General features: G+C 43.0%; 1 long non-coding RNA gene across 1 annotated transcript in view; it reads left to right on the top strand.

Annotated features, from left to right (window-relative positions):
- Positions 1–6,028, top strand: part of LOC108532938 (uncharacterized) — a 23,739-nt gene extending 17,711 nt beyond the window's left edge. The window contains exon 5 of the long non-coding RNA XR_001886598.1: positions 2,308–6,028. This is a non-coding gene — a long non-coding RNA (uncharacterized LOC108532938). The remainder of the gene's footprint in view (positions 1–2,307) is intronic.
- The last annotated feature ends 3,199 nt before the right edge of the window (positions 6,029–9,227 follow it).

Consider the following 9,227-nt stretch of genomic DNA (forward strand, 5'->3'; position numbering starts at 1 on the left):
AGGATGGTCTCGATCTCCTGACCTCATGATCCGCCCGTCTCGGCCTCCCAAAGTGCTGGGATTACAGGCTTGAGCCACCGCGCCCGGCCTTCATTCTCATTTAACAGGTGATGAGGTTCATTTTATCAAAGTCAAAGCGTCTGAGTTTATTTTTAACTCGGGTTTCTAGACTATAGATTTTTATGTTCATTTCACTGTAACAGACTATTTTTAAGGAGAACCATTGTTACCAGTACACAGGACCACAAGGAACTTCTTGAGAGACCTTGGAAATGTGGTGACAAAATTATCCTCTGAGAGTTAAAGTTTAAGATAGGGACAGGAGGATTAGTGAGGAGACAGGATGGCTCCCAGGACCGTGAGAGTCAGCTGATCTTAATCCAACCATAGATCTTAAATCTATTTGAAGAAAAAAGAAAAGCAGAGTCACAATGGAGGGAAATGTTGGTATTTTCTCCATGCTGTGAGCTAGGAATCACATGTGGCTATCTTAATTGGGTGCTATTAGATAGTTTATTTACGTAACTCCTCTTGTGCTGATACCTCACTCACCTGGCAGCCTTCAGAGTGTGAACGTGACATCCCACACACTGCAGCCCAGGGTAAGAGAATGCCTTGGCTGGGCCAATGTGAGGATTCCACGTTCATGTGCTGGTAGCTTCTTAATCTCACTGTATAGTAACATCTGAGTAACACAGCTTCCAGGAGATTACTCTTGGTGTGTAGGAGAGACAGAACAGTTCTTGGAGGCTGATCAGGTCAGGTTTCTGAGCCTTTGGAACTGCAGGACAAATCCAAAATTTGGGTAATTTCATTAAGAAAGGGAATAAAATGTTCTTCTGGAAGACCTCTTGGAAGACTAAACCATCTACTGCTTTCTCCTGGCAGCATGTTTTCTTTGCCTGGCAGATGCAAACCTAAATTAGGTCTCACTGCGATTTCCGTAGCCTTGGCCTCGTTCTTGCTAAAGGTCAGTGGTGCAATATATCCAGACCTTATGTCAATTCCTCTCCAAAATAATTAGCTGAACACCCAATCAATTCAGGATCATCACCTAGGAAGGTGAGGAGGAAGGTAGGATGAGAGAAACAGTGTTCCTCTCATTCAGGTGCCCAATCTTGCAACAGAGAAATAGACTCGTGCATAAGTAATTTTGATAATTTCAAGGGTTTTCTGTGTTCCTAGAATGCATCAGCCAATATAGGGAATATTTTATATATATTATTTCATTTATTTTAAACAACCTAACCCATGAACAGATGAAAACATGAAGTCTTGAGAAGTAATTTGCTACATGTCACAGAGCTAGTAGGGCAGAATATAGATTTGACCCCCTGAGATATAAGCTGCTGGAAAGACTATAATTGAAGTCCTAAATAGATGAGCATATAAAGTATGGGCTGAAATTGTTCTCCTAGCAATTTCCATTCATTACCTTGTTCTGCTCTGGGAGTTCATAAAAATGAGAGCCCCTAGGCAATGTGAAGAGCACTAACTCCTTCATCAGTAAAAGGGTGACTTACACAAATTAATGGACTCCAATCTAGAGTTCTAGCTTAATATGAATTAGCAGGGAAGGTCTAAGAACCATTTTCCTTCTTTTTAAAAAAACATTAATTTCTTTTTTGAAACAAGGTGTTACTCTCTCACCCAGGCTGGAGTACAATGGCATGATCATAGCTCACTGTAACCTTAAAATTTCTGGGCTTAAGGGATCCTCCAGCCTCAGCCTACTGAGTAGCTGGGACTACAGGCATGCACCACCACACTGGGATAATTTTTTTGTATTTATTTTTAGAGATGGGGTCTCGCCATGTTGTCCAGGCCATTCTCAAACTCCTGGGCTCAAGCAATCTTCCCACCTGGGCCTCCCAAAGTTCTGGGATTACAGGCATGAGCCATTGCATCTGGAAAAACCACTTTCAATATCAAAAATTATAAAGGAAATATACCTTTATCTCAGATAGTGTTGCATACACTGTCTAAACTATTTTAGCTAGAATTATATCAATCCAGTCTAGTTACACTGAATATCTCATTACTCATCATGAGCTCTGATTAACTGGTATCAGTTTATTGAATGTTAATAAACGTATCTTGAGTACTTATCTATTATGTGTAGGGCACTGAACTGTGTTCTATGGATATAGAGACAAAAAAGGTATATTTCCCATTTCAAGAAATGTATCGCCTAGGAAGAGGGGAGCATAGCTAAGTAAGTATTTTAAAACACTTTCTTTCAAATTATAACAATAATACATTCTCGTTGAACACAATTCAAACAGTAGGGACATATTTCTTTTTCAGGTGCCGGAGAGCCATTGAAGGATTTTATGCTAGAACCTCATGTAATAGGATTGGCCTTTGGAAAGATCCTCCCGGCTGCCATGTGGAGGCTGGCCCAGAGCCGCACCATGCGGGAAGCAGGAAGTCTCGTCTCAGAGACCAGCAAGCGGGCCATGGTGTGATTTCAGTCAGGGGTGGGGAGGGCCTGAACTAGGATCGAAGATGCTAACGTGGATTTGAGCTCTCACTGGAAGGGAAAGTATGTGTTGGGTTACTGAAGAGTAGGGAAAATAATACAACTTTGACTTAAGAAATAGACTTTGCTAAACAAATCTTTTCACCAACTGGTCTCCTAGAAAGGGCTCTGAGGGCACAGCTAACCAAACAACTATCCTTTCCAGGCGAGAGTTTCCCCACCAGGTGAATGGTTTGCCATGTTTCCAATTCCAGGAACTAGCTGGAATAACACTTATGCAATGGGAATGCACGAGGCCCACCTCCAGGAGCCTGGCTGGTGGAGAACTTGGCAAGACTGGAGTCCTCTGTGGAGTGGAAACTTCTGCTGCTCTGCTTCAAGGGAACTTTCCTTGGACGGCTGACTTCAGAGGAAGTCAGAACGGGCTGCGTGGAAGGCTGCACGGGTCTGGGCCTGGAGCCACTGGCAAAGAGGAGCCGGGGATGGGTGGGAGAGTACAACAGCACTTCATGAACAAGTCTATGGTAGAGGAAGCAGAAGACACTGTGTTGGTAGGAAACCCTGCTGTCTTTCCCAGGCAGTGGATAAAATGAGGGCTTAGGAGCCAAAATAGCCTGCTCTGTCACTTCAGCACTGTGTGATACTGGCAAAGTCACTTAACTTCTCTGAGACAAGTGTCCTTTTATGTAAAATGGAGACGTGTAGTAGTCACCTTTTAGGTCATTGCAAGGATAAGCTATAATGAATGAAAACTGCTAGCACTTTGCTCAGCACCTTCTAGAAAGTCAGTAAGTGGTAGTTACTGATTGAAGAGTCTTAACTCTCTAACAAATACAGCTCCCAGATGGTTGGGGAGGTGGAAGGAAGGTAGAAGGCCAACTATCAAATAAAAGGACAAGTAAAGAATACACTTATAACAATAGAGCCATGCTCACTTTATGCATCTAGGGATCTAGGGTGAATAGAGTTTCTGAATATTTCCAAACCAAATCATTCTCAAAACCTCAAGGAGGTTTCTTATTTACAGGTATCCCAGTGTGAGTCTTTTTGTAAAACTGATGCTACTACTGATTATAATACAGTGCTACCAAATCACCAGAGGCTCTTAGAGGAAAGAGATTATTTGCATATCTTCAGAAACTCTTTGGCACTCTTTCTTTCTTATTAAATAGAATTGTTTTTTGAATCCCATATTAGTGTAGTTCTTTATAGATTACCTTGAACTTTTGAGTATATTATCTCATTTGTTCTTTGAGCAATCTAGAATTGCAGATTAAGGTTAGATTCAGTCCCTTGCTTTATAGGTGAGGAAACTGAGGCTCAGAGGGCTAACATGGTTTGCTTAAATAACTCAGCTAGGAAGGAGTGGATTTAGAATCTAAGCCCAGGTCCTCTGACCCTCAATCCAGTGCTTGTTCCTCTCTTCAACTGTTAGCTCTTTCTAGGGACCTGATGGGCTCCCTCTTTTGTGCACACATGTAAAAGGCATGGCATGGAGGACATGTAGCGGTGGCCAGGAGGTAGGAGTTCACCACTGAGCGTGGATGTTTTGTGACAAATGCAAGTATGTAGGATATATGCTCAGATGAGGAGGCTCCCTTTGCTTGCTCTCCACCCTGGCTATGTGGGAGAGAATTCTGGATCACAGCCACCACCCTTAGAATACTAAAAACACGTTCTTCAGGCAACAGCCTAAAAGTCCTCCCACCCAACTCATCACAGAATTCTTGGTCTTAGACAAAGCATTCTTGCAAGAATTAATCAGAACATTCCTCACAAGCCTCCTCTGCTAGCTTCATGCTATCTGCTGCCTCTCATCAGCGTCCCATGCCATTAGGTAGGAGCATCCAGGGGACACAAACGCTACTGCCCCCATGCCATTCAGAAGCGGGACTCACTTTTCCATCCAGGTGGTGCCCAGTGCTAATTTAGGCAATTATAGATGATCAGTTCTTAAATTTTTTTGACTGGGTAGCTGGGAAATTCACTCTTACTTTATAAGGCTAAAAAGGACTAAAAAGTTTTCCCACTGGATCTCACCGTTGGGTTTTTTTCCCAATGACCCTCTCATTCCTTCACAAGAAGAATGGTCTAGCTTTGAATTCTGGTGCTTTTTATTCTCAAGGAAGTGGGGTTACTTGATTGAGGGTGAACACGGAGGGCTCTCTGAGAAGATGACATCTGAGCTGAGACTTGAGGGAAAAGAAGGAGCTAGCATGTGAATAGCCGAGGGAAGTACTTTCCAGGAATGGGGAACAGGGGCTGCCAAGGCCTTGAGGAGGGTGCAAGTTTGGAGTGCTCAAGGAACAGGGGAAAGTTACTATAGCTGGTCCCTAGTGTGTGCTAGGGGAGTGTGGTCTCTAATGAGCCTGGAGGGGCATGTTGGAGGGCTTTCGTTGGCTCACTTGCTAAGTGTGGAGAGCCTCCTTCTCACTAAGATAGACAAACAGAAGAACTTTGCAAACTGAGAAGCGCTTTTCTAAGTCTACGTTGTATTCTCATGGTACCATTTCCCCAAGGACTCATGGAATACCCAGATACAAGCATGACTGTGTCTGCTTTATTTTCCTTGTAGACCGGCAGGCAAGGGAGCCAGAGCAAGAGCTAGACCAAAAACTTCTGATTTAGCCAGAACTGATAATGAAGATGGAGGGCTTGAGAGAGGCGTACAGACCACGATGTAGCCACTGCCATCTCCCCACAACATTGTCTTAGAAGTGAAAGAGCCAGAGGAAGGGGCTAAGAGAGCTCACCCAGACCCAAGACCCCACACCAGGCCCCAAACCATCTGCAGATGATCACAGTCCCATCTTTTCAGCATTCCCTGGCACAATGTGTCCTCTGGCCAGTGTACAGCTTCCTTAGCTGTGTCAGTTTTTTAGAAACACCAAAGATTCCTTTTCCAGCAATTAGGAATGACAGAAGGGAACACCTAAACCATATTTCTCTTGTAGTTAAGGCTGACTAGGGACTGCGTTATCCAAGATGAAAAATACTACTGGTTTGCTTTGCCCTTTTCCCTAGAGCTTATAGTGAAGTAATCTTTTCTGAGCCCTGGCTCATAGGCTGGTGCATGGATCTTACTTAATAATTAAAGGTACATTTCGGAAACACGCTAAGCATCTCCCCTGCGGTCTCGCTGAGCCTAGTCCTGTCCCCAGCACTGCCTTAAAGGGGAAACCCACTGTTTGCTTCTGTTTCATGGGTTGGATCTGAGCTACTTGCTATGACCCATTCTGTGCTGTTTTCCACACTACTTTTGTTTCACGCTGCTTCCAAATCCATTGCTTCCGTTTCAATTTCTGGACTTACCCTGCCCTTTGACCCTGAAAATCATCTTTATTTTGTTTGTCACCCCTGGGGTTTCCTCTCAACACTGAATCTGGTCTCTTTGGTTTGGCCTGTGCCTGGGAGCCAACCAGCCTCAGCACTCCCCTGACCCCAGAGATATCTCGCTGGGTCTGGCAAGTCCCAGGAGCTGTAACTAAGGTAAAGAATAGTACACTTAGCACAACAACCTCCAGGTTCATCCGCGTTCTCAAAAATGACAGGATTTCCTTCTGTTTTTTTTTTTTTTTTTTTTTTTTTTTAAGGCTGAATAGTTTACCATTGTGTACATATACCACACTTTCTTCATCCATTTATTTATTGATGGCCACCTAGGTTGTTTCCATATCTCGGCTTTTGTGAATAATGCTACATGCTAAAAAGGAGTAGATTTTAAATGTTCTCACCACAAAGAAAGGGTAAGTATGTGAGGTGACGGCTGTTAACTAGCCTGGTTTGATCATTCTACAATGTGAAAATGTATCAAATATTATGCTGTATTCCACACATATTTACAATTGTTATTTGTAAATTAAAAAAAATAAAAGAACAAAACAATTGACCACTCTGTCTGCTCCATTCAATTCACACTCCAGGGTGTAGTGTCTTCCTCAAGCTCTAAGGAGATGTGTTTACACAACATCTAGGCATCCTTTCTGACATTTCCAGGGTACCCAGCGGGTACCCAGCACTGTGCTAGGACTATGGTTTCAAGGAAAAGGGGGTAGGCTTTCCCTCCTTTCTTTAATTCCTGCCTCCTCCCACCCTTCTTCCCCTCTCTCCCCCCTCCCTCTCCCCTCCCTCCCTCCTCCCTCCCTCCCCTCCTCCCTCCCTCCTCCCCTCCCCTCCCTCCGCGCTCCCCTCCCTCCCTCCCTCTCCCTCCCTCCTCACCTCCCTTCCTTCTTCCTTCCTTCCTCCTTCCTTCCTTCCTTCCTTCCTTCCTTCCTTCCTTCCTTCTGTTCCAGTAATATAATCTGCCCCACTTCTCTAGGCTTGTGCCCATGGAGGAATTCACTAGGAGACTAAATTCCACTTTCAGGCTGCCTGCAAAACCCCCACTGCTGTCAGGGAGATTTCTGGGCCTTTAATGAGGGGAGAATTTGATCCTAAGACTTCTTGTTAAGATAAAAACCTGGCTGGTTTATTAACTCTATCCAGCTGGGGTACAGACTCACAGAGAAATAATTACACATTCTCTGCCTAAGAAAGTCAGGGTCTCAGAGAAAACCCGGCCTGGATCTGGTGGGAAAGGGGAGAAGGATTATCCCTTACCCATGTACCAAGAATCATTTCCTGAGAGCCTAAAGCTGGTGGGGCTTTTCCTCTCCAGAAGAGCTTTCTTTCTCTCCTCTCCACATATCTGGATCTAATCTTAAAGTGCATCCTAGAATATCAGAGTTCATTCATTCAACAAATATTTATTGGATACCTACTGTGTGCCAGAGACTTTGCTAAGCTTTGGGTGGGGATGCGAGTACTTAGAGGACCTCCTGGTCATTAATACCAGGTTATATAGGAAGAGATTGGGGCCCCAAGGGAAGAAGTCACGTATCTGGGACAACAGGTTTAGTGAGGATGTGGGCCCACTCTCACTCCCATAAAATGCTTCCCCTCCATCCTCCCTGTTTTCTCCTGGGAGTTTGACTGTCCTTAGGGCACCTCCGAGTTTTAGCTGTGGGATTGCAAGTTTCCTAAAGGTAGAACCATGCCTGTTACCTCTTGGCTGGCCTTTCAAGCCACTCAGGAATCTCAGTACCTGCACTGACTCATTCAAAAATATTTGAATATGAATAATTCAAATACAAATTTTTAGTTCAAGGGCTTAATGCCTGGAAGTTAGTAATAATTTAATGTTTGAATAATTCATAGTAACTGATATTAATAACAATAACTAATCTTTACTTAGCCTTCTAGTATGAAAAATATTTTCACACATATCTGCACATTTGCTCTCATGGTTGCCTTGGCATTAAGTATTATTATTTCCTTTTTTGTTAAGGTGAGGAACTTGAGACTCAGAAAGGACTTTCTTAAATTCTTTCAGCAAATAATGGAATGGAGACTCGAATACTGAGTGTCAACATTGTGACCATCCTATTGTATTGTACTGTTGTGCACAAATAAAACCCCAAAAATGTGATGCAAGTGTGCAGGTAAACCATCTATTAAAATAGTTGGAATTTGATGAAAGAGATCATGCAAGAGGAAGGATGTAAATTGTCTTAGAGATTCCTGTACTCGTGTTTATGGCAGCACTGTTCACAATCACAAATATATGGAATCAACCTAAGTGTCCACCAATGGATGATTGGATAAAGAAAACGTGGTATATATACACAGTAGAACACTATTCAACCATAAAAATGAATAAAATTATATCTTTCACAGCAACACAGATGGAACTGGAGGCCATTATCTTAAGTGAAACAAATCAGACACAGAAAGACAAATACCACATGTTCTCATTTGTAAGTAGGAGATAAATAATGTAGACACATGGACATAGAGTGTGGAATGATGGACACTGGAGACTGGGAAGGGTCTGAAGGTGGGAGGAGGGTGGATGATGAGAAATTACTTAATGGGTACTGATATGGTTTGGCTCTGTGTCCCCACCCAAATCTTACCTTGAATTGTAATAATCCCCACATGTCATGGGAGGGACCTGGTGGGAGGTAATTGAATCATGGGGTTGGTTTTCCCCATGCTGTTCTCATGGTAGTGAATAAGTCTCACAAGATCTGATGGTTTTAAAGGGGAGTTCCCCTGCATATGCCCTCTCGCCTGCCACCATGTAAGATGTGACTTTGCTCCTCCTTTGCCTTCCACCCGTGATTGTGAGGCCTTCTCAGTCTTGTGGAACTGCAAGTTAATTAAACCTCTTTCTTTTATAAATTACCCAGTCTTGGGTATGTCTTTATAAGCAGCGTGAGAACAGACTAAGAAATGTACAATCTATATTACTGGAGTGATGAATAGCCTAAAGGCCCTGACTTGACCACTACATGATCTATGCATGTAACAAAATTGCACTTGTACCCCATAAATTTATACAAACAAAAATTAAAATAAAACACAGTGAGATACCATTACACCCTAGCATGATTAAAAATAAAAAGACAAATCATACGAAGGGTTGGCAGAGATGTGGAACCTGGAATTTCCATGCATTGCTAGTACTAGTGGAGAATGGTATAGCACTTTGGAAACCATTTGTCAGTTTCTTTGAGAATTAAACAGACACTTACCATAGGACCTAGCAATCCTAGTCCAGAGCTTTTACTCCGGAGAAAAATGAAATAGTACCTGTGTATGAGTACTCATGGCAGCTTTACTCACAATAGCTCAAAAGTGGAAACAATCCAAATGCCCATCACCTGGTGATTGGTTAAATACATTGCAGCGCATCCATACAGTG

Source organism: Rhinopithecus bieti, unplaced genomic scaffold (assembly GCF_001698545.2).
Source record: "Rhinopithecus bieti isolate Rb0 unplaced genomic scaffold, ASM169854v2 scaffold_6380, whole genome shotgun sequence".
Classification (NCBI taxonomy): Eukaryota; Metazoa; Chordata; class Mammalia; order Primates; family Cercopithecidae; genus Rhinopithecus; species Rhinopithecus bieti.